This window comes from Miniopterus schreibersii (assembly GCF_964146895.1).
Source record: "Miniopterus schreibersii genome assembly, chromosome: X".
Classification (NCBI taxonomy): Eukaryota; Metazoa; Chordata; class Mammalia; order Chiroptera; family Miniopteridae; genus Miniopterus; species Miniopterus schreibersii.
In genome coordinates this window covers 89,935,290-89,959,924 of record NC_138104.1, presented here as the reverse complement: position 1 = coordinate 89,959,924, position 24,635 = coordinate 89,935,290, and the positions used below count along the sequence as shown (strand labels likewise).

At 38.6% G+C, this 24,635-nt stretch overlaps 1 protein-coding gene and 1 pseudogene across 2 annotated transcripts in view; one reads left to right on the top strand and one right to left on the bottom strand.

Moving 5' to 3' along the window:
* IL1RAPL1 (interleukin 1 receptor accessory protein like 1) overlaps nucleotides 1–24,635 on the top strand; it is a 1,172,201-nt gene that overhangs the window by 676,010 nt on the left and 471,556 nt on the right. The window lies entirely within an intron of this gene.
* On the bottom strand, nucleotides 6,957–9,296 carry LOC308551673 (transcription factor SPT20 homolog pseudogene; annotated as a pseudogene). The gene has a single exon. The product of its transcript is annotated as a transcription factor SPT20 homolog pseudogene (transcript).

Sequence of the window (24,635 nt, the reverse complement as noted above, 5' to 3'; positions counted from 1 at the left end):
ATTTCCATTTTAAATCCTAAATTGCAATGTTTCTTAAAATTATAATCAAATACCATAGAGTCTTCAAATATAACAACAACAAAAAAAAAGGTTAATGAATAACTTGTGCTTACAATTTGATTTGGAAGCCACACTATAGTTTCTCTAATTGGTCAATATTTATGTGTTCTTCACCTATTAGACTGTGAGCTTTTGAAAGGCATTATGACTAATTTACTGCTGTGTCTTTAAGACTTTGACACAATTTCCTGTAATAGATGCTCAATAAATACTTTGAATGAATGAATACAGGATATGACAACTGCTTTACAGATCCTAGAAAGCATTTTATTTTATTAAATTTGGACTATTTATTTATTTATTTATTATTGTTCAAAATATTACAGGTGTACACTTTTCTCCCCATTGACCCTTTCCACCACCGACTCACCCACCTCCCCAGTCCCTCAACACATTATTGTCCATGTCCTTGGGTTATGCATATATGCATATAAATTCTTTGGTTAATCTCTCCCCACCCACCTACCCACCCCCACCTTCCCTCTGAGATTCATCAGTCTGATCCCTGCTCCATGTCGCTGAACATATTTTGTTCATAAGTTTATTAAGTTCTTTAGATTCCACATATAAGTGAGGTCATGTGATGTTTGTCTTTCTCTGCCTGGCTTATTTCACTCAGCATAATATTCTCCAGGTCCTTCCATACTGTCCCAGAGACTACAAGATCCTTCTTTACAGCTGCGTAGTATTCCATGGTGTGAATTTCCCGCAGCTTTTTTACCCACTCATCTACTGATGGGCACTTGGGCTGTTTCCAGATTTTAACTATTATAAATTGTGCTGCTATAAACATAGGGGTACATATATTCTTTCTGATAAGTGCATCGATTTCCAGATGTTAATTTTGTATCCAGCTACCTTGCCAAATTCATTCATCAAATCTGGTAGTACTTTGATGGAGTCTTTAGGGTTTTCTATGTACAATACCATGTTATCTGCAAATAATGACAGTTTTACTTCCTCTTCTCCAATTTGGATGCCTTTTATGTTTTCTTCCAGTCTAATGGCTGTGGCTAGGACTTCCTGTACTATGTTGAGTAAGTGGTGAAAGCGGACATCCCAGTCTTGTTCCTGTTTTTAAGGGAAATAGTTTTATTTTTTTGCCCATTGAGTATGATGTTGGCTATAGGTCTGTCATATATGGCCTGTATTATGTTGAGGTATGATCCCTCTATTCCTATCTTGCTGAGAGTTTTTATCATAAGTGGGTGCTGGATTTTGTTGAATGCTTTTCTGCATCTATTGACATGATCATGTGATTTCTGTCCTTCATTTTGTTTATGTGATATATCACATTTATTGATGTGTAGATACTATACCAGCCTTGCATCCCCAGAATAAATAGCACTTTGTCATGGTGTATGATCTTTTTAATATACTGCTGGATCCGGTTTCCTAATATTTTGTTGAGGATTTTAGCATATATGTTCATCAGGGATGTTAGCCCATAATTCTCTTTCTTTGTAGTGTCTTTATCTGGTTTTGGCATTAGGATGATGCTGGCCTCTTAAAAAGAGCTTGGGACCTGACTAGGTTTGGCCCTGGTGTCCTTAGGTGGTTGGCTGCTCTGAGGCTCTCTGAGGCCCACCTCCTCTTGTCAGCTATTTTGCCTCCCCCTTGTGGTTGCCTGGTCTTGCTCCAGAGTCTTCTGAAGAGTCTTTAAGGTGCAGGCCTAGTGTTAGCTCCGGATATTGCTCCCCTTACATAGAGGTTTCGCTGTCAGGCCCTGACTGTGGGAAGTTAGTCTCTGCTCCACAGCCAGCTCCTCAGTCCCTACCCTGTCCTCTGATTCTAGTTCCCAGGCTCTGGCCTGCTGCAGCTTCAGATTGAATTCAGCCAGTGTCCTTTTCTGTATGGGCCATTTCAGTAACCTGGGCTCAGTGGGTTCAATTAAAAAAAAAATCCAGCCCAGCCAGGCGTGGCTCAGCGGTTGAGCATCGACCTAGGATCCAGGAGATCCTGGTTCGATTCCCGGTCAGGGCTCATGCCCGGGTTTCGGGCTCGATCCCCAGCAGGAGGCGTGCAGGAGGCAGCTGATCAATGACTCTCTCATCATTGATGTTTCTATCTCTCTCTCTCCCTCCCCCTTCCTCTCTCTGCAATCAATAAAGATATATATTTTTTAAAAATTCTGGTGAACGCTTTGCCTGCCCAGTCCCCAGAAGGGGTTTTAAATAAATGAAGTAGGCTTTGTAAAGTGGGGCATGTGTGAGGCAACTTAACTTGCAATTCAGGGGTCCTCCTGTTGGGATGTTAGATTTGGGGCTTATATTAGCAACTACCATTTTTTTGCTGTGTCCAGATCATCAGAAAACTGATGCTACATCATTTTGAAAATCAGCAATAATGCAGATCTCATTTGTTTGCATTGGAGAATTAGCACCGCTTCCAGATGGTCCCTGTTGCTCCCCACTGTGATTTCACGTTTGCCAGATAGCCCTGTATTGTTAGATCATCTAAAGCATATCCTTTAAATTTGGTGAAAATAACCCCTCATTTTAGTTACTCTGGAGAATTTATTTTATAGAATGTTTAAATAGTTTTAAAAATCATCTTTCTTAAACCATGTAACAAGTATGTGAAAACAGACCTATTGAATATATCCATTTTACAGATGAAAAAATTGAGGCACAGAGAAGTTAAATGACTTACCCATGGTCCCACAAGTAAGTGGCAGAGCCACGTTTTGAAATTAGACATTCTGGCTCCAGAGGGTTGTGTTCTGAACCACCCTGCTATAAGCACATAAGTGACTAAGGTTCCCCTAAGGCCCCTGAAAATGAAATATTTTGTACGCAACATCTGTTTTATTGTTTTTGCTTTAAATGTTAATTGTGGTAAAAAACATATAACATACAATTTTCCACCTTAACCATTTTTAAGTATACAGTTCAGTAATGTTAGGTATGTTCACATTGTTGTGCAATAAATCACTAGAAATCTTCCATCTTTCGAAACTGAAACTCTACTCATTAAACAAACAACTCTGTTTTCCCAACACTTCTGATTTTAAGTCCTTTCAGGCCAAACATTGCACCCCAATGTGACGAGCAAAATAGAGACAGACTCATAGATAGAGAATAGGCTGGCAGCTGTCGAGAGAACAGGGATGAGTGGGTAGGGGAGTGGAGGGATCGCGCAAAAAAGAAAGAAATTAAAAAAGAGAAAATAATAAGACTCCATCAGACTATTATCATACAATGTAATAACAGGTAAACGGAGACAGAACGTTGTTTTATTTGCATAGATTTAGTATATGCTCAATATTCAAAATTTCTAAGAACTACAAATGCATAAGAAATGGGATGGTTTGAAATAAAAAGAAGTATCTTAGTGATTGTCTTAGTGTTCCTCAGTTTGCTCTTGGAATTTTGCAAGAGAAGACTTTTCTGCCATAGTTCATCTGAATGACCTATATCTGAATCATTATTTCAGGAATACTTTCTTGGTTAAAAGCCACAAAGACAAAACAACCATATTGATTTTTCTTGTTTCTTACATATAGGTAGTATTTTAACTTTTTTTAACTAAGTTAAAATAACTTATAATAAAATAATTATTAATTTTTTTATCTGCCTAATAAGAAATTATATTCAAATACTGGTAAAAGTACTATTATTTTATATATCCTGTTTTTTACAACAATCCCATTTAGTATCCTTTTGATGTTTTCGAAAGACAATTGTGACATTCAACACAAAGTATTAGAGAACATAAATATACATTACATATATTTGTATTTATATAGTAAAATTTTAATCATTCTAGTAAAAGTGCTAATCCCTATAAATGGATGCAAAGTTATACAATCTATGTGTGAAAAAATAAACAAAAACTCTGAAAAGTATACTTATATTAATATGTATTTTCAATTCTTATTTTTCTTTGTATTACTACCATACTTGATCTACAAATAACCCTGTGATATGCTTTGAAATGTGCTGTCATAAAGGATAATATGGACATAGACTCAGACTCCTGAGGCTGGTGCTTCTGCTGAGTAGTAAGTGATGAGCAGAGAGAGGAAAGGAGTTCCTGCTTATGGGTCTCTGCTAACATAGGAAATCGAGGCAGAACATGGCACATCAGGGACAGCAGTAGTTAAGTGCTGCCGAAGCCATAGATGTGAATGGGGAAGTGCTAGGAGGTGGAGAGGAGTGACAGCCCAAAGCCAGGTTAAAGAAGAACTTTCTGCCAAACAAAATAGGTTGAATTTTATTCCACAGGGTGTGCAGATGCAGCAAAAGAGATTCAGCAAAGGGGTGTGGCTTGGTCAGAAATGTCGCAGATGAAAATATTGCACCATACACCTATGTGCTAGAGTCAGGACTCATTCTGCCTCTGCCTTTTGTATGTCATTTATTACCTTAAATTAGGTAATGGCCCAGCTGTTAAGGAAACAACACAAATGAACCAATAAAAGAGAAACAGACTCGGGTACAGAGAACAAAGGGATGCCTTGGGAAAGAGGGGGTGAGGGAATGGCTGAGAGAGGCGAAGAGGAGTGGCAGGCACAAACCTCTGCCTATTTGAAAAAGGCCCCAGGGAGGTAAGGTTCAGCACAGGGAAGACACTCAGTACTATTGTAATGACTTACAATTACTAGACTTATTGTGGTGATGGCCTCAGAAGGAATATAAATACCGAGTCAGTTTGCTGTGCACCCGTATGCCAACTATGCATATATATAATAAAAAATAAGGGAGAGGTGCTTATAAACATAGGAGAAAAAAGAATTGAAACTTTCAAACGAGCGATTGGCCTGCCTGGTATTATTTCCAGCCTGTTCTGTGTGCTAAACAGGAGTGCTCAAGGGATTGTGAGTGCTGTAGACATGGGGGAGTAGTATTGTCAAACCTGAATCTTTGATATAAGATACTTCCCTCAGAGTTTAATTTCCCTATGTTTGCTTTTTGACCCCATGAATGGTACAGGCCATTAAGAATAAAATATATAATCAATAAAAAAGGAAGTCTCAGAATTTCTCTAAGACTATCTCAAAGTCCACAAGTTGGCGTAGAAGTAGTTAAGGATGATAAGGGCATGCAGATAGATTTGCTGTTTTTTGAAATTATTTAAAGTTATTTGAAAATTAATTCTATCACTTTGTGAATTATTCTAACACCAAACAGTAAAGGTCCTGATAGGTTTGGGGAGATGATGAATATCATCATATTTGGACATGTTAAGTGCCAGATGTTTACTGGTCCTCCACAAGCGTAGCTCAAATAGCAAATATCATTACAACCAAATAAAGTCAACCAAATAACTATTTGACAAAAAATTATTTTAAATGTTTTCAATAGCTCATTCCTTTCAAGCGATCTTCAGTTCCAGAAAATCAGGGAGATGAGATTTTCGAGTGAAACAAACCTTTACACTTGCATATAAAATATTTTAAAGTATTATCCATGTTTGAATTTACTCAGGTTTTTAGGGGGAGGGAGGTTTGATCTAGACATTTAGTTTCTTACCTTACAATATTTTCCTAAAATACATTGTTTAGAAGCTACGGAAATCATTTTTAATTAATGGATATATTTAAAGATATTTTCATATCCCTTTTGTTCATTCTTTTCCCTGTAATTTCTAGCTGTAATTTGTTTCACCAGTTCACCAAAACATCATTTTTCATTCACTTGTCCATTATAAGTCCAAAAATTTTTACCTTTTCTCTCTTGTGATTATTATCTTGTCTGATGGGGACAAAAGAATTGAGACAGAATAGAGGAGCAAGACGAATGGCAGACAGCAGGTGCATTTGTATATTATGAAGTGTTTGCAAAATAATAAGTACCACATGAATAATGCATTTGAAGAATACTGTCTGGCAACTGATATTGAGTCATATATCCAAATTATCCCTCAATTATTGAAGAATGAACTACAAGTGCATAATGCATCCAGTTTTATTAGACAGAGGTTTACCGTATCAGGGGGGCATCTAAATAGAGTAAAAGGGCTACTTTTTATTTAAAAAGGATTAAAATCTGCCTTTATATCTATATCTATCTAAATCTATATCTGTATCTGTATATAAATAATTTCCTTACTTATTTTTAAGTCTACTGTTTTTTTAAGAATTAAATTTCTTTGGCATATTTGCCATTGATGCTAAGGTTGACTTTTATGTAATTTAACAAAACTATTATTTGCACTTGTGTTATTACTACGGTTTATTTTCAGCTTAAACATTTGTTTATTTCCTTCAAATGTTTACTATTTTAATAATTAAAAATTAATGTAAATATAGTTTAAAATTAAATAATATATCTTATTTACATTAACCTTGATGATAAACTTAAAAAGTACAGTGGTGCCTCAGTTTTTGAACGTCTCCATGGACAAGCATTTCGGGTTACGAACGCCATAAACCCAGGAGTAAATGCTTCCGTTTTCGAATCCGCCTCGGAAGTCGAACATGCCCCGTGGCTCCCGCTGAGGGCAAAATCCTCAGGCCCAGCTGTAGGCTGTGGATCCCTAGGTTTCTGAATGTTTCCGAACTCGAACGGTCTCCAGAGCAGATCATGGATCACATTCGAAAACCGAGGTCCCACTGTACATATTTCTATTCACATTTTACAGACAAGGAAATACAGAGTCATTATGAAGTAGGCTTAAGGTTAGTAAATTGCAGACCTGGAATTTTCATTTCAATCATAGCCCATTCCTTTTTCCCCCCCATTAAATTATTTCCCTATTTTTATTTAAAAAGCATAGGGCTGTGCTTCTATACAGCTTGTACACCTGGCAATATAAAATACTGAGACATTAAAGACAAAAATGCAGTAAAAACTAAGAAACCCTTTGATTCAATGCTCTTACGATTTTTCTAAAGAGAAAAGTAATGCAAGAAAAGGAATGCAAAGACTTGGGAGTGGTGTGTGGGCCTCTGTTTATTTTAACTTTTGACTGGCTTGCTGTCTGCTCTGCTGGCCATGATGTGGCTGAGCTGTTTGGGTTTCTATGGTTGGCACAGTCACTAGGTGCTGCAAGATTCTCAACTCTACCTGCTGGGGCTGTGGCAGCTGCTGGAAGGCAGAAGGGAGCTGGACCCCCTGCGGGTGAGGGTTTTGCCCAGGTCTTTTCTGGGTAGAGCGAGGCTGAGACAACCCTGCCATCTGGGGCTGCAGAGCACTTCCTGCTTCACTGGGGTTAATGGCAGCAGCTTGCGGAGCAGGTAATATCATTCTTTGACGAGCTGAACCTCTTGCACTTGAACCCTTTGACACTGGCTTTTGCATATAAGATATAGGTTGTTGATGCTGTTGTGGAATCAACTGATAGAACTGCTGTGGCTGCGGGGGCTGCTGCAGTGGCTGCTGCTGAGGCTGCTGCGTGTTCAAAATGAGTGAACCTGGTGGAAGCTGCAATAGGGTTATGGGCCTGAGATCTGGAGCATTGTTTAAAAAAAGTTGAACACCTTGTGAAGGATCCTTTGGTGCAGTGGGCTGTATATTTGGTAGCAGCCGGCCTCCTGAGCACAGGGTTTTGGGCTTGATTGCTATGGGAACCTTGGTCCTAGCAGCAGGGACCTTCATGGGATTGGAACCTCTCACCACAGTCTGGGCTACGTGAACAGGGCCCACCACTTTGATGACGTTGGGGCTAGCAGAGGTGGCCTTGACCTGGCTGGCTGAGGTTGTTTGTAACAAGCTGGCAGTGGACAAGGTGGCTGCAGGAAGTGTGCTGATGCAGCTCACTTCCACAGAGGACCTCTGGGGAAGACTTGGTGTCCTTGAAGCAGGGGCAGGAAATGGAGATTTACGAAAGCTGCTTGCCTGCTGTGGAGTAAAACTGTTACCTGAAGAACTGTTTCCTGAGCTGGAGAGAAGACTGATGGGTGGATGTGTGCGCTGGACTCCCTTCCCTGGTACTGAAGACAGAATTGACAGGACCTGAGGCTGTTCTACTTCTTTCCCTGGAGAAAGGTGGCTGAGATTGGTGGAGCCACTGGAGCCCTGTGACACCCTGACTGGACAGGTGGTTCTCTTCTGCACCAGTTCCACAGACTGACTGCCTACTTTCCCAGCAGCAGTCTTTGACGTAGGCATGTAACTATTGGAATGGTCATCTGTGGAGCACTGACAGTGAGACACCTGTCTCCTACATCTGACTTTTTTAGGTGACCTTCTTTTTCCAGAGATAAGTGGATCATTAAGAGACTGCATGAAGGGCAGCTTTGTTGTCTGCAATCGATCGTCAGCTTCCCATCCAAATAGAGAACCGTATTTTACCTCCTGGTCTGGCCAGACTGTTGGTTGTGAGTCACCATACTCAACAGGCCTCTCCTGTTTAGCATATTTCTCCACATCCACTTCAGATGGGACCTGCAAGTCACAGGGTCGCTGTTTCCACGTATCTACACAATTTCCTGCTTTGAAAATTTTGAGGTCACACTGTGCACCTGCCTGACTTTCTTTGTTTTTTGTGTGATAAGCCCATGTCCTTAGCTCAGGAGGGGGTAGAGTAGAAGAGAGTGCCTGCTGCCTATTTAAGGAGGCTGTAGAATACCTCTTGAAATTCCTTCTCATTGCAGGAGTGTTCATCTTTTGCTTGTTATAGAGTAGCCTGTTTGCAGCGCAGGCCACTGATACAGAAGGATCGAGACACAGGGGCTCAGCTGTAGCTAGGATCATCTGGCTCTCAAGGGAAAGTTTGTCTTCCTGGGTCCAAAGCTGGTCATCGCTGCTTATGGACTGCACATCGCAGGCTAGCGTCTGCATCGTGGGGCGCAAGAGAATATGCCTGCTCTGGTAACCTGGGAGTGCCTCACCATTGCACTGCCTATAGTCCCGCACTTCTGCTATGACACAGCCACTGTGAAAAATGTTAACCTGAGACTTTTCCAGGAGATCCACCAAAATAGGAGGCAGTTCTTCTGCATCTAAGTATTCAAGAAAGTCCCTTTCTTCATAAGGCAGTCGGATGGTCTCTGAATATGGTTCATTTTCTTCCTTGAGCATCAGCGAATAGCCCTCCTTTCCTGCGTACAGGTTGACCACTAAATAGGGCAGGGACTCCCTCGTGACGAGCTTCTCTAACAGGTTCACATTGCGTGTTAATTCCTCCGCAACCTCGGGCTCCCTCCCACACTCTTCAAAGTATATGTCATAGAGCTTCTCATGCAGGGATTTCCCCCCACGGGATGAGCATTTCCTTTTGGGGGGTCTGTGTCGGGCAGTTTCAATGACACAGTCCGCACGATCTAAGGCCCGTTCTAAAGCCTCATGCATTGCGGTGCAGAGCGGGGGCCCTATGTGCGCGGATGCCCAGAGCCAGTACCTTCGTTAATATCAATGTATAATTATGCAAAACCCCACAACTGCACAGCGGGCTACCAGTCCGACGTCAGTATGGACACCAAGAAACCTGTCCCCAAGGGAACGCTACACAAAAGTCGTGGGAGTTTCCGAAAGTACCTTTATTTCTGCAGTCTACGGTCTGTGCGCTGGGCCTCCCGTTGCGTCCGTTGCCCTTAAGCCAACCGGAAGTCCACGCGGGATGCCCAGGTCGCACAGATGTCCGTGCGCATGCGTACCTGCCCCCTCCTGGAGGGGCTTCTCGGGGGCCATCGCTTCCTGTTCTGGTGCCTGCACTTCCTATGGGCGAGTGGGGTCGGGCGTCCACGTCCACTCCATGTAGTTTTAAAAGATAAAAAGGGTTTCTAGGGACTAATGCATTGTCCTCCTCGCCACCCGTTTTTTTGTTGTTGTTGTTTTTTTGTAAAACAAAGAACAAAGAACAGAAAAAGTACAAAATTATGTCCCATGTGCGCTCCGCCTTCCCATAAAAAATATATGTATGTTCAACCAACAGCTACATTTAACAACGAATTATGAGGGAGGCAATATGATAGGATTGAAACAGAAGGACAGATGACTCGTCATGGAGGAGTTCACAGTTTCCTTGGGGAGGCAAACAAGTAATCAGATAATCACAACTTATAAACTTTTGGACATAGTGATAAAGGAGAAAAAGTGCTAAACAAGGGGAAAGGAGAAAAACTATTCCTAAAGGAGATGATACTTGTGGTGAATAGAAATTTATCAGACAGCGTGGCCAGGCGTGGCTCAGCGGTTGAAAGTCGACCTACAATCCCTGCGATCGGGGTTCGATTCCCGGTCATGGCACAGGCCCGGGTTGCGGGCTCCATCCCCAGCAGGGGGCGTGCGGGAGGCAGCCGATCAATGACTCTCTCATCATTGATGTTTCTCTCTCTCTCTCCCTCTCCCTTCCTCTCTCTGAAATCAATAAAGATATATTTAAAAAAAGTAAATTTAGCAGACAAAAAGGGTCAATTTCTGGCAATTCTGTAGTTAGGAGAAAAATCTAGATTGGAACTATACATGAGGACATTCTCAACATCTATTTGAAATTATTTTCCCAAGAGTCCCACCAACCATCAGGCATATTTCATAGTTATTCAAACTACAATTCATCTAATGTTTCAGGAATTTTACAAGGCAGGCTTTTTTTTTAATCCTCATTTTCCAAATGAAGAAACTGGTAACATTGACAGGGAATTTGGTAGCAGGTGTCCCACTGTATATTATCTTAAGATAATATGCACATTTTGTGGGGTGTGTTTTCTTTGTTGTTGTTTGTTTTTACAAATGTAATGCATTAAATTACTTATTTCAAAGCAAAACTGATCATTCATGAAGATGCCCTATTCGAACCAGTCAATGTAGTTCTAAAGTTTACATGGAAATATAAACACCCAAGAATAGTTATTTTAAATAATAATTAATGGCAAGAGATTTGCCTTACCAGATATTGTATCATATTAAAGTGTGTTGCTGGTGCATAAATTTCAAAAGATATAAATTGAACAGCTGGAGATCTAAGAAATAATTCTGAAAATATAGAGGGGTTTGCTGTATAATAAGAGTCACATTACATGTCAGTGGAGAAAAGATAGTTTTCACTCACTGATGATGGTAACAAGGAAACCTGTTTGAAAAAAGGCTTTTGTCTACTACCACTTCTATAAAAATAAATGGATCAATCATAAAACTATAAAACTACTAGAAGAAAATATTTTCTCCAGAGTGAAGGAGGTCTTTCTAAAAAAACCCAAAAACCAAAATTTAGAAGCTGTAAAATGAGAGGTTGATATAATTATTACAAATAAATAAAAACAAGCTCCACCCAGCTCATGTGGCTCAATAGTTGAGTATTGACCCAGGAACCAGGAGGTCATGGTTATACCTGACCTCCCTCTGGAATTCTACTAGTATTGTATTGCTGCCATGATAAGTTACCACAAACTCAGTGGCATAAAACACACCCACTTTTTTTCACAGTACCATAGGTCAGAACACTGGGCAGCTCAGCTTAGGGTCTCACAAGTCAAAAAACAAGGTTGCTGGGCTAGGCTTTTAACTGGAGCTTATGAGGAAGAATCCACTTGCAAGCTTGCTCAAGTAGTTGGCCAAATTCAGATTCCTGTGGTTATATGATCAAGGTTCTCATTTTCTTGCTGGTTGTCAGCCAGGAGCCTCTCTGAGCTCCTAAAAGTTGCTCACATTCTTTAGCAAATATCTGCCTCCATCCTCAAGCCAGTGATGGCATGTGGAATCCTTTTCATGCTGGCTTCCTCTTCTGCCACCAGCTGGAGAAAGTTCTGTGCTTTTAAGGGCCCACCCAAAAAATCCAAGATAATCCTCCCTACTTTAAGACATGGTGCCATGTAACATACCATAATTACAGGAGTGGTAACTCATATTCACATGTCCTGGGAATTAGAGTGGATCAATTTTGGCCATTTTAGAAATTTGGCCTACCAAAATCACCTTGAAATTTAGATCTCATTTATGCCTTGTCTCTCCTAAGTTTGACTAGCTTCTGTTTCACATCTTCCTGTGGTTTTTCTTTTCTATTTAGAGGTGTGTGTTTTTTTTTAATAAAATTATGATTCATAGTTTTCTTACAGTTCTGTAATTGCTTAATAATAAAATTTCTGTTGGAGTGTCAAGTTAAAATTTTCCTTTCCTTTGTGCAAGTTTGAATGTGGATGTGTGCAGATGTGTTCTGCAATAGTTTTATTGGTTGAATTATCACTTTTTTGGCTTTGTATCTCCCAAACCAACAATAGGAAATATTTTGAGGTGGATATAGTAGGGGGATTGCATAGCTCACTTGATTTCATATTTCAAGCTACCTGTCTTTGCTTACTTTATAACATGTAGATGTTGTTGTTATTGGTGGTGGTGGTATTTTAAACAAATGGTGCATGTTTTCAAAGTCTGGTTTCTTCTAATTATTTTACACTATCTTGATTCACTAGAGCTTTTTATCTTTAGTCAGTTCTTTTTTCTCTTCATCACCGTCTTCAAAGGACCTGTTTCCTCTCAAAAGTGCCTCATTTCTCCTATGAAGGAATGACCAGCACTAGTACTGTTTTTTCTATGTTCCTTTCTTCTGGTTCCCCAATAATCACTGCTCTAATATACCTGTCACAAATCATTTCTCAATATTTCCCATCTCACAATTTGGCTTCAAAGTTTCCTACAAATTAATAAAAATCAGGTTATTAATCCAGGAGGAAAAAAGGATCGAAATGACAGTTCACAAAAGAAGGAATTCGAATACTATTTAAGTACATGGAAAGATATTCAGCCTCACGAATAATAGAATTGCAAGTTAAGACTAAAATAAAAGATCATATTTTTACCTATTAGATTGCCAAAGTTGAAAAAACCATATGGCTTATAAGGTTAACAAATGGTGTGGGGAAACACACATTCTCAAATATTGTTATTAAGGGTGTTAATTGGTCCAATTTCTGTGAATAACAAAGAACCTGGTAATAGGTTTTGCCCCCAGGTTTGGCTTTAGGGTGACTGGGGCTCAAAGGTGAAAATTTACTCTGTTATTTTGTATATCACCAGCACACAACTGTTATCCTTCAGTGGGGGCAGCAAAACTCATTTTGAATATTACTTGGTAACATAAGAGTGCTCTAGGAAATGACAAAAACGTAGGGAAATTCTGGTGTTTAAAGGAAAATGAGAGAATGAGCAGATACACAAAGGAAAACCAGAAGGAGGCCCAGTAATAAAATCTCAAGATGAATGGACATAAATAACATTAAATGGCATATTGTGCCCAAGCCAGATAACGATCGAAAGCCAGGAGATTATTGATAACCCTAGTAAATACATTTTCTGAGAAATATTATAGAGAAAATGCAGACCGTGTAGAGAAATGGATGAGCCTGTGTTGAGAAAGTGAGGAGAGCAGTTTATACTACCACTGAAAGATTTTTATTGGTGAAGGGATAGAGTCAAATTACAGGTAGACACAGAGGACACACATGTTCAGAAAAACAAAGAATACCCCTATGTAGACTCTCTCAACAATGCACTAATGGGTCAGGTAAATATAAAACGTTTAATGATGTTACCAATAATTTATTTTGAAATTTTAGGAAAGGGTGCAAGCTTTTATGTAGACTTTTATTTGACAAATGAGAAACTAACATACCCAATGCCACAAAAGTCAATGACTTATTCATGTTATGTGCTTTATACGTTATAGACAAAATAAATGGTAAATAATGACATCAGTAACTACAAAGTGAAATTATGCAGTAATACTTCATGTAATTTGGATTTCAAATAAATCCATGTTAGTAAAAGAAAACTAGAATCCAGAAGCAATGTAATAGCTTTTGCAAATAAGCCACTAAGGTAGTCAGTTCAGGTTGTATTTTATAAACTACTGAGCAGAAAGGTTTTGAGAGTGGGAATTTTTACAGTGCTACTGCATAAATTGTAGATTTAAGAATGCAGTCAAGGAAAAGATGTCCAGTTAATCATTATGATATTCTTTATGTGTGTGTGAAGAATAATTAGTGAAAACCCTACATGCTGATAAGACTGAATATAATTGAGTTGAACTCCCCCATTCTAGAAGAGTCCTCTTATTTTTGTGCTATTATCATAATGGACTTTTAAGGAAAAAGTAGATATTCTAACCAGAAATCATGTATACAATAAAGCCACTTTCAACTCTTTTTAACTGTTGTTTCATTTGAGAAGAACATGATAAATAATCTTATAAGATTTACAGGAAAGTAGCTTTGACAGCTGACGGTTGCAAATTATGTAATTATTCCAGCTCCCCTCTGGCTAGGGATAAGTGTTTTTTATATGGCCCATACTTCTGAAACTACTGAATTTCAAAATGTCTACTCTATGTACACAGCTTTGGACATCCACAACTATTTAATTATCCAGTTTTAGAAACCCCTGGGTGATTGACCCATGAAGTGAGAACAGAGCTAATAACAGACAAGCCCTTACTCATGGTGTTTTATTTATTTTCGTTCCCATTGCTGCATCTGGGGGTGCCTTCCACATTAGGCTTCACATCAGCTGCAGCTCTTTCTGCCATTAATATGAGAGAAGTTTGACTGAATTTCAAACATATAGGACTTCCCTTCCAGAAAGAGTGTTCTAGTCATACTGCACCTTTCTGTAAAAATGAGAAGTTGGATCTGGAGACTAGAAATGGAAGAGGGCTTTATTCACAGGATAAGATTAAATATAAAGAGTTATGTGATTTATCTGTTTTATAAGTGCTGCTGGAAAGGAGATTAAACTTTTAATAGGTGGTGACCTTGATATAAATTCCATATTTAGCCAGTGGAGAAATATTGTGAATAATGAAGAGTATGTGAAACATGGGGCATAACTGAGAAGATTCCAGAGATATAGGGTGATTGACAATCTAAGGAATTAAACAATCAATACAGATAATAGTAACAGCAATAATACATTATGCAACAGTTTTTCCATTACAAAGCATATTTATAGCAGGATGTGATTTGCTTCTCATAACAACTCTATGAGGTTAAGTATCCTTATAATTTTATGATCAGGTAATGAAGTTCATGATTACACATGAACTTGTTAGTGGATTCTTTTGCCCATGAAAACCTCTTCTTCTTGTATGCTCTATCACATTTGGATAAGGATTAGACCTACTTGTGTTTTGCTTTTTTAACTTTAATTATATCTCTAATATCATTCAATGCATTATATTCTGAGAATATAAGTATATAGTGTTTTATTCCTACATCTTTTGTTGACAAGAATCCTTAACATATTGTCACATTCTAATAATGTTTTTATATATAAAGAAATACAAGTCACTAGACCATTTTCTTTTTTCTAAAAATGGCCTATTTTTTGCCAAATGAAGTTATTAGATTGTTGGTATTTTAACCATTTGTTCTTTTAGTGAACTGTAGGTGATTCAGATTAATGGAATTTTTTTCTAGTCAGAAAAATCCAAAAATTACTATTGACTGGTCTTGATACTAAAATTGCAATAAATTCAATAAAAATTCCATAAAATATTGAAAAGAAACCAACTTGAAGTATGCATAAATCATATAGAATTTAAAAGTCTCTCCCCCAAAGGATCTAATTCTGGTTTAAATTAACCAACTCACAGTTTAATTCTGCTCTTTTTTTCTTTTCCCTGTTTTTTTATATATATAAATAAAAGGCTTTTATCATAGACAGGAAAATGCGAAAGTGCCTCAATTTATTAAATATGTCATGTTTAATGCTACTTGTAATATTTTCAAATATGCAATTATATAATTTGTTTACTTCTTTCTTTTACATCATGGGGCACTTTTAGGAATCTATGCATATTGTAGATTACCTGCTTAGATATCTGTTTCCTAAACTATTATATTGGCCAGGATCTAGTCAGTTAAAGCAAGTTCATTCCAATAATTCAATAGAGGAAATTTAATATGGGTTATAAATATGTTAGAAAAGCTGAAATGGCAGAATATGAGGTAATCTAGCATTAACAGGAGCAGGCAACCACTATCACCCCTATGGCTGGAGGGAAAGAGTGAACAAGGAAGCTGTGTCAGACCCATAAGTTGAAATGACAGATCCTCTCTTGGAAAAAATCCAACCTCAAAGTCAGTTGGCAGGAGAGCCAAGAAAATGGAGGACCTACTTATGGGATGAAGTGGTGAACAAGGCAGAGAGGACTCCATCTCTTATGGTACTTACACCTTATAGAAAAGATAGAAAATATCAATTAGTGATAATGATAGGATAAATATAAAACAGTGGTATACTAAAAAACTGTAAGCCTTTATTGTTCTCATTGATTTTTGGCATTAAATTGATCTTTAAAATAATGCATTGAAATAATATTTAACTAAATTATTGAGTTTTTGGTACCCCCTCACTCTTCTGTTGGGGTAAGACTATACTGTCTTTCTAGATTGATGTAGCCCCATTTGTTAATTTTTTCTTTTGTTTCTCTTGCCCGAGGAGATATATTGGTGAAAATACTGCTATGTGAGATATCTGAGACTTTACTGCCTATGTTTTCTTCTAGGATTTTTATGGTTTCATGACTTACATTTAAGTCTCTTATCCATTTTGAGTTTATTCTTATGTATGATGTAAGCTGGTAGTCTAGCTTAATTTTTTTTGCATGTACCTGTCAAATTTTCCCAACACCATTTATTGAAGAGACTGTCTTTACTATGTTGTATGCTCTTGCCTCCTTTGTCAAATATTAATTGACCATAATGGACGAGTTTATTGCTGGGGTCTCTGTTCTGCTCCATTGGTCTATATGCCTGTTCTTGTGCCAGTATCAGGCTGTTTTGACTACAGTGGCTTTGTAGTATAGTTTAATATCTGGTATTGTGATCCCTCCAACTTTGTAATTCTTTCTCAAGATTGCTGAGACTATTTGTGGTCTTTTTTGGTTCCATATAAGTTTTTGGAATATTTGTCCTAGATCTGTAAAATATGCCATTGATATTTTAATAGGTAGTGCATTGAATCTATAGATTGCTTTAGGTAGTATGGATGTTTTAATGATGTTAATTATTCCTCTCCATAAACATGGTATATACTTCCACTTGTTTGTATCCTCCTTGACTCAGCAATCCTACTTCTGGGAATATATCCTAAGGATCCTGAAACACCAGTGAGAAAGAATATATGGATCCCTATGTTCATAGTAGCGTTATTTACAAGAGCTAAGATCTGGAAACAGCCCCAAGTGTCCATTAGTAGATGAATGGATAAAAAAAGCTGTTGTACATTTACACCATGGAATACTATGCAGCTGTAAAAATGATGTCTTACCCTTTGGCACAGCATAGGTGGACCTTGAGAACATTATGCTAAGTGAAATAAGCCAGTCAGGGAAAGACAAATATCACAGGACCTCACATATATGTAGAATCTAATGAACAAAATAAACTGAAGCACAAAATAGGTTGAGAGGCATGAGCATGGAACAGACTGACAGATCTCAGAGGACAGGGGTGCGGGGGGATGGTGGTTCTCTGCCTTCTTTAAAGATCAGTATAGTTTTGTTTTACTGTGTTGGAAGTTTCCCTGGAATTTTCATTTTTAAAATGAGAAGGTGGAGTATAGGATTAGTTGAGCATCTGGATACTAGGTCACATCTTCTCCACATTAATCCAGGAGCAAGATATTACAATATCAGAACTACTACAATCACTTTAGAAAAAGCTGCCTTTGTGATGCTTGGAGAGAGAAAAGTGCCTTGCAACAGACCAAAATGTGGCCCACTCATTTATCCTTCTTTCTCTTATCTTTCAAATCAATAAGGTCAGCTATCACTGAAAGAGGGTCTGTTATATGCAGGGTGGGAGGAGATAATCAGGTAATTGTAGGTGGCTGTTCAGGCCAGGGAATCTTTACAGCTATGCTATAATTGTTTTGCCTGGCCTGAAAGACACAGCTGCTCTCAGGAATTCTGTACTATGTCAAAGAAGCATATGATGAAAGGGGGTTAAAAATAGTACGGTGGATGTAGGTGACAGCTGTTCAGAGGGATTAGCAAAAAAGAAATGTAATAAGAATTATGTAGTAGTCATTAACTAATAGTTAATTCATTCATTGAACAAATATCTATTGAGAGTGCCTACTATATGGCTGCCACCATTCTAGACACTTATGGAAATCATTAGGCCTTTTAAGTCCTTAGTCTCAATAGACCATTACAGTGAACAAATTTCTTTAATGGATTATTCTCAATGCGCCAGCAGAAACTGGAGTATTCAGAGGGGGCAAAGAATTTAAGAGATTTTTTTAAAAGTCCTGATTCATCAAAAAGTTAAATGTTGAATAGCCATATGACCAGACATTTCCACCCCTATGTGCATACCAAAACTATTGAATGAATGGAAACAAACAGACACTTGTACATACATGTTCATAGCAGCATTATTTTCAATAAGCAAAACATGGAAGCAAACGGAAATGTCCATCAGCTTATATACAAATCAAATAAATATGGTATATCCCTACAATGGGCTGTTATTCCGCCAAGAAAAGGCATGAAGCGTACTACAACACGGCAAGCCTTGAACAAATGACGCTAAGTGACAGGAGTCAGACGCAAAAGTTCACATGTAATATGATTCATTTTATATGAAATATTTTGAATAAGCAAATCCGTGAAGACAGGAGCAGATTGGTTGTTGCCGGGGGCTGTGTGCATGGGGAAATGGAGATTGATTGCTAATGGGTATGACTTTCCTTTTGGAATGATGAAAATTACTTAGAAATAGAGGTAATGGTTGCATAACATTATAAATGTACTAAATCACACTTAATTGTACACTTTCAAATGGTTAATGGTTAATTTGATGTTTGTGTGAACTTTACCTCAGTTAAAAATTATGCCCCTCAATTCAAACAGCATCCAGCTAACTCGCTTATTTTACGTATTATGAGCAGAATACATATTAGCACAGGAAACAGCAAAATAATTGGAAATAAGAAATTGCAAATTGTGATTATTATGAAGAAAATAAGCAAAGAGATAAGATGGCTATAGATTGAGGCGGTCAACTATAGGCTTCCCTGAAGAAATGATTTGTAATTTATGGGAACTTAAGTCCACATCCTGGGCCTCATTTTCCTTCGATGACATGTTTGCATTTCCTCCCTCTCTCTGTCTTTTCTCCTCTCTCAAGAAGAGGTCTGTAAGGAGACTGTGGGGTTTACAGTGGTAAAGTTTGAAAGTCCTCATGACCAGAGAAATACTGAGCTGGAATTTCACACATGAGACCTCCTCAACATTATTCTTCTTCAATATTACAGGAATATTAGGATAAAAAATAAAATGGTAAAATTATATTAATCACTTTCTATAAAAAACAAAGACCTAATTTTGAATGGATAGTTAGCAGAAGACCATAGATGAAGTTCAACTTAACAGTTAAAATTTTTAAAGAGTATTTCAAATGAGATGGCAAGAAACTGGTATTTTTAGGTCTTATCATTTGTTCAGTGGTCTCTAATCTTTTCACGGGTTGATTTCAGCCACAGTTTAATCACTAGGTGCTCCAGAGCTCTTCTGAAAAGAAAACCTAATCCAAACAAATTTCACATTTACTGCCAATAGCTGTAAGCATAGTGTGTGTAAGAAAGATAACATAAGTCTCTTTCAGCGAGTGTGGCTCTAAGATGCCCCTAGAGTGGGTGTGCTCCCAGAATTGTTGGCAAATCCTACAGATGAGCCACAGTTCCAGCAATCTTTGATGCTAGATGTGCTTTTCAGTCTTAGAAGTGCTGAGTTTTCCCAGCAATTGATATTTTCCATCTATAAAGCCAGCAGATGGAATTTGCAAAGAATGTGTGTAGATATAGTCATGTCAACACTGGCAAGCAAGAAAAGCCACCATCAGCAGACCAGAAACTGTGAGGTGCAACCAGAAGGAAGAAATCTATGGGTTTGTATGGACAAGAGTTGAGGAAACTCAAAACATGTACATGAGAAAAACCCTGAGAAGATAAGACAAGATCCACTGAAACTCTAAAAACAGAGTGAACAAATACCAAAAACTGGACAAAGCACTAAGGCAATAAAGTGAATAAGAATTGAATTTTAACAGCAGCCCTAACAATTGAATTAGAAAAGCAGCATTAACCTGAGGCTAATATCCTCAAGATACATTCAGAAGAAAGTGATATACCAAGTGGGAGAGAGTTCCTGGGGAAGGTACAGAGGTCTGAGAGAGACATGCAACTGAACTAAAGGAATAAGGGATCCCTGTCCAGGAGCGAGAAACAATAAAGACTTCCACTGCCAGAGAACGGCCCTTCTTATATTAACAACTGGGAACTCCAGCTCGCCTGCCTGCTCTGTGCCCAGGCACCCTAAAGGGGGGCTTCCCCCTGGACAGGCTGTTCCCAGTTATCTGAGTCCCGCAATCAACTCTGCCATTTAGGGAGAGAAAACTTGCACCAGCTACCAGATAATCAACTGAGTTTCTCTTTCAAAGACATAAATGGACAGCAAAAGCTCATCAGATATTTAAGGAAAAGCAACTGAATGAAAGGGAAGACCAATAGAAACAAGCGAGTGAGTATACAAAGTGACCAAGAGGAAGCAGAGAAAATTAAAGGACACAGAACTTAAAAAATAATAATAATTCTAAGTGATCTTTTCATGAAAGAGAGTGCAAAGAAAAGTCAATAAATGTTTGTTAGGAAAAAAAGAGAAATATATAACAGAGGGCCATATGCATAGCTTGAGGCATCATCATAAGACTGAGAGAAATGAATTTTAAATATAGGGAACATTGTGAAGTTCTAAGATTAGAAATAAACTATCAAAGTATATTTATGGCTCTACAAACTGTAAGGTGTTCCCTCCACAATCTAACTCTGACATTTTTGGTTCTGAATACTTTATTTTCACAACTAATGATTAAACACTATGGTCAAATTTATGGTTAAGGAACCACCTTCCAGACCAGCTCAGTTCTGCTCAGGTCTGCAGTAACTGAACTTTCAGACCTGCTATCCCTCTGTGCTGCTTTTCAGGTCCCAAGTATTTGTGACACTTCAAAAATTACTGCGTGCTTTTATTTTTACAAAACAATTATGTACAACAGAATGTCACTTGAAAAATGACCAATAAGTGTTAGAGTAAACCATAGAAACATAAAACAACTTAATCCTTTAAAAACATTGATCAAAATCCCTGTCTTTCCGAGCATTTCAAAAAGTGGGGAAAGATTTCCAAATATTATAGAAATGTTATTATTTTCCCTGGGGACCTGAGAATTAATGTAATATACAGGGCAACTGTTTAGTGACACCATTAGAGGATATATTTAACAATCATGTTATTGGTGATCTGTCACAGTAAGGGAGACACTGAACATTATGCATTATCATGCATAGGAGGTGTGATTACAGAATAATTGAAACTGTGCTACCCTTAGGTATGGTATAACATGGTTTTTAATATACTCTATTTGCTAATCATGTAATATACAAAATTTCCCTTCTCACATATATTTTCCTTTCTTACCTCTGCCTGCACTACCCAAATTCCCACACCTCAATCTATACTTGTATACCGTTGTCATCCTTTAAATAATAAATTTTAAATTCTCTGGTAACTCCCATGCATGCCAATTTCAGACTCTTTCCCTGTTTCAAAGAAGCACACTGCTAAGGAAACCTGTAGAGAGCTTCAATGCACTGTTCTACTTCCAGAGACTATACTTACAGAGATCCCTTTAACTGTATTTTTATGCCTTATATTTGCTTCTTTATTATATTCAAAAAATTGTTAGTTCCCTATATTTGCACTGGGTTAATTTTTTCTGGGTTAAATTTTTTCTCCCTGAAAAGACAGGACCCTTTTAGAAGACAATCCTTTTATAAGTGTATATATGTTGAAAGTACGTAGTGGAAAGAGCTGAAGAAACCATGACATATTTTAAGACCTGCTATTTGCTCCCTTTTGGTTCTTACTGGATTTGGGGGAGCTTAAAGATCTACATTTTCAAAAAAATCCAAGTTAGAGCATATGCTGCCTTTCTCCAGAAGACACCTATTTTGGAAAGTAAAATAATATAAGATCAGGGACTAAGAGTGGGTAATTGTTTTCCTTTCAAACACTGCTATAGTTATGTGTGCTAAACCAACACTAGTTACCTCTAGTAGCACATAGAACAACAAATTAGAAGTCAGGAGATGTGAGTTCCAATCCCATTTCTGCCACTAATTAGATAGGAGAGCTTGGATAAATCATGGACTTCTTTAGGTATTGGGTCCCTTTGCTCTAAATTCAAGAGGTCGAAAGAAGTAGCTTGGTCTGAATTGTTAGTACAGTGCATTCTATGTTCTGCAGGGCCACCCTTGCCAGAGAAAACTAGATCTTTTTAAAAATTCACATTAACATTTCTTTGCTGGAATGGATAATTGAGTGTTGACTCTCAATTATGAACTTTTTTCTGCACATACATGTATATCCTACCTCTATAGCCATTTTATAAGCATTGAAAGTGTCATGATTGAACTTTTTGGGTAGATTGCAGCTCATGTGTTCTGTGCAATAGAAGCTGAGTCAGTGTGTGCTGATGATTTTTACCAGGAGCCCTGTAGGGGCATTGTCCTTTACCCCAGCCCACAGTATTTCCCTGATGCAGAGAGCGCAGCACCAGAGTGGTCATGCTGCAAATGTGATGGTGGCGGGTGGTGCTCTTTGCTTGGGGAGTGTGTAATTCCCCTCAGGGGCATCACATGTTTATTCATGTGCCACAAGTTGCTTGCTTCCTGTTGGCTCTTCTCAGTAAATAAGCCTATAGTGTTCATTGGCTGCTGCTTTATTTTTAGCTCTTAAAATCCCCTCCTGATGAACAGAAACAGTAAACAAGTATTAAAACATGTAAAGTAATTTGAAAGCAGTGCTATCCTGGTGAGTCTGGAATTTCAGACATTTCCAAACAGCTGTAAATCAGCAGTCATCGCACAGGGCTGGGGGATCATAGGCAGGGAAGGAAGAATAGCCAAGTGTGCTTGTCTGGAGCCGCTTTCTGAAACAGAGGGCTCGTTCGTATTTATAGACAAGCAGGGGATGGCTGGGACGACAAGGCCATGGTTTTCATCAACCTGACTCCTTGTCGCCCCGCCCAGTCACACACCGCGGGTGAAAACTGTAAGGACTGAGCTGGATTCTTACTGTCTGCGCTAAGCACTGAAGAGCTGGAAGCATCATCGTGGTGATGATTCTGTGAATCTAACTTACCTTGTCAGCAGACACTGTGTATCTGTACCACAAAATGGAAATACAGGGCGCCTCGGTTTCCGAACGTCCCCGTGGACAAGCCTCTCGGGTTATGAACGCCCCAAACCTAGACGGCAATGCTTCGGTTTTCGAACCCGCCTCGGAAGTCGAACATGCCCAGCGGCTCCCGCTGCGGGCAAGATCCCAAGGCCCAGCTGTCTGCTGCGGATCTCTCTGTTTCCAAACGTTTGGGCTCCCAGAACAGATCATGTTCGAAAACCGAGGCCCCTCCGTATAGAGGACGCGGAGAGAAGGGACCTTGTCCTGATACTAAGCTCGAGCAGGAGCCGGGTGCCCGGGAAGACCGGCCTTTTTCTGGGCTCTCCACGTGTTCCAAAGCGTTTCATTCTCGCAGCCGCCTGTGGGCTCTTCAGTTTTATTTTCTCCCCGTACAAACGAGGAAGCAGAATATTGTCTTAAGACACATTTGGAGTGTGTCCCAAGGTAGTTAATAGCTTAACTTAGATAATTATTTCTTTCTGAAAAAAAGGATACCTTGAAATGAGCCTGGGAAGAGCATGCTCTGGTCTGTACTGGAGTAAAATTAATAAATTATGCATGAGCAATATTGTTGGCAAACCCAAAGAGGATTTTTTTCCCACTTGGGTGTGAAGCTCAAGCTAAAATTTAACATGCTTTCTTTTCTCTCAAAGCTGTTTCTTTTTCTGTATTTTCCATGCTGAAAGATTGACTTTACCTTTCATATACTCATCTGAGAGAAATTCTTCATGTTGTATGCCTCTCTCTTTCCTTTGCTCCTGCGCTGTCACACTGATTCTGTGTCTTAAATATATTTTGAACATGATCCCTCCTTTCTGTCTCAACAGGCATTGCCTTTGTTGGAGCTGCCATATTTTTGCTGAATGAATGCAGTTGGTTTCTGATTTGTCTCACTTCACTTAGTCTTTCTTCCAGTCTAATCCATTTTTCTTCAATCAGAAGAAAAAAAATCTTTTCAAAAACCAAATCTCAGTATTTCCCGGCACAAAGTCCAAACTCTTTGCCCTGGATTACATGACTTTTAGTCTGACTCTTGCATACCTCTCCAGTCTCAGTTCCACCTGTTTCTTTACAACTACTTTATAATCCAAACACCCCAAATTATTTGCAATTCCTCAAACGTGCCAAGTAGTTTCATGCCTTGAAGGCTTTGTGTGTACTGATCCCTGCAATAGCCTTTCTGAAAATTGCCAAGTTCCTACTCATTCTTTAAGAAAACCAGGGCCCGGCCGGGCATGGCTCAGTGGTAGAGCATCCACCTAAGATCCAGACGATCGGGGTTTGATTCCCGGTCAGGGCACATGCCCAGGCTGCGGACTCGATCAATGACTTTCTCATCATTGATGTTTCTATCTTTCTCTCTCCCTCTCCTTTCCTCTCTCTGAAATCAATAAAGATATATTTAAAAAAAAAAAAAAAAAAGAAAACCAGGTATCACAATTATGAAGTCC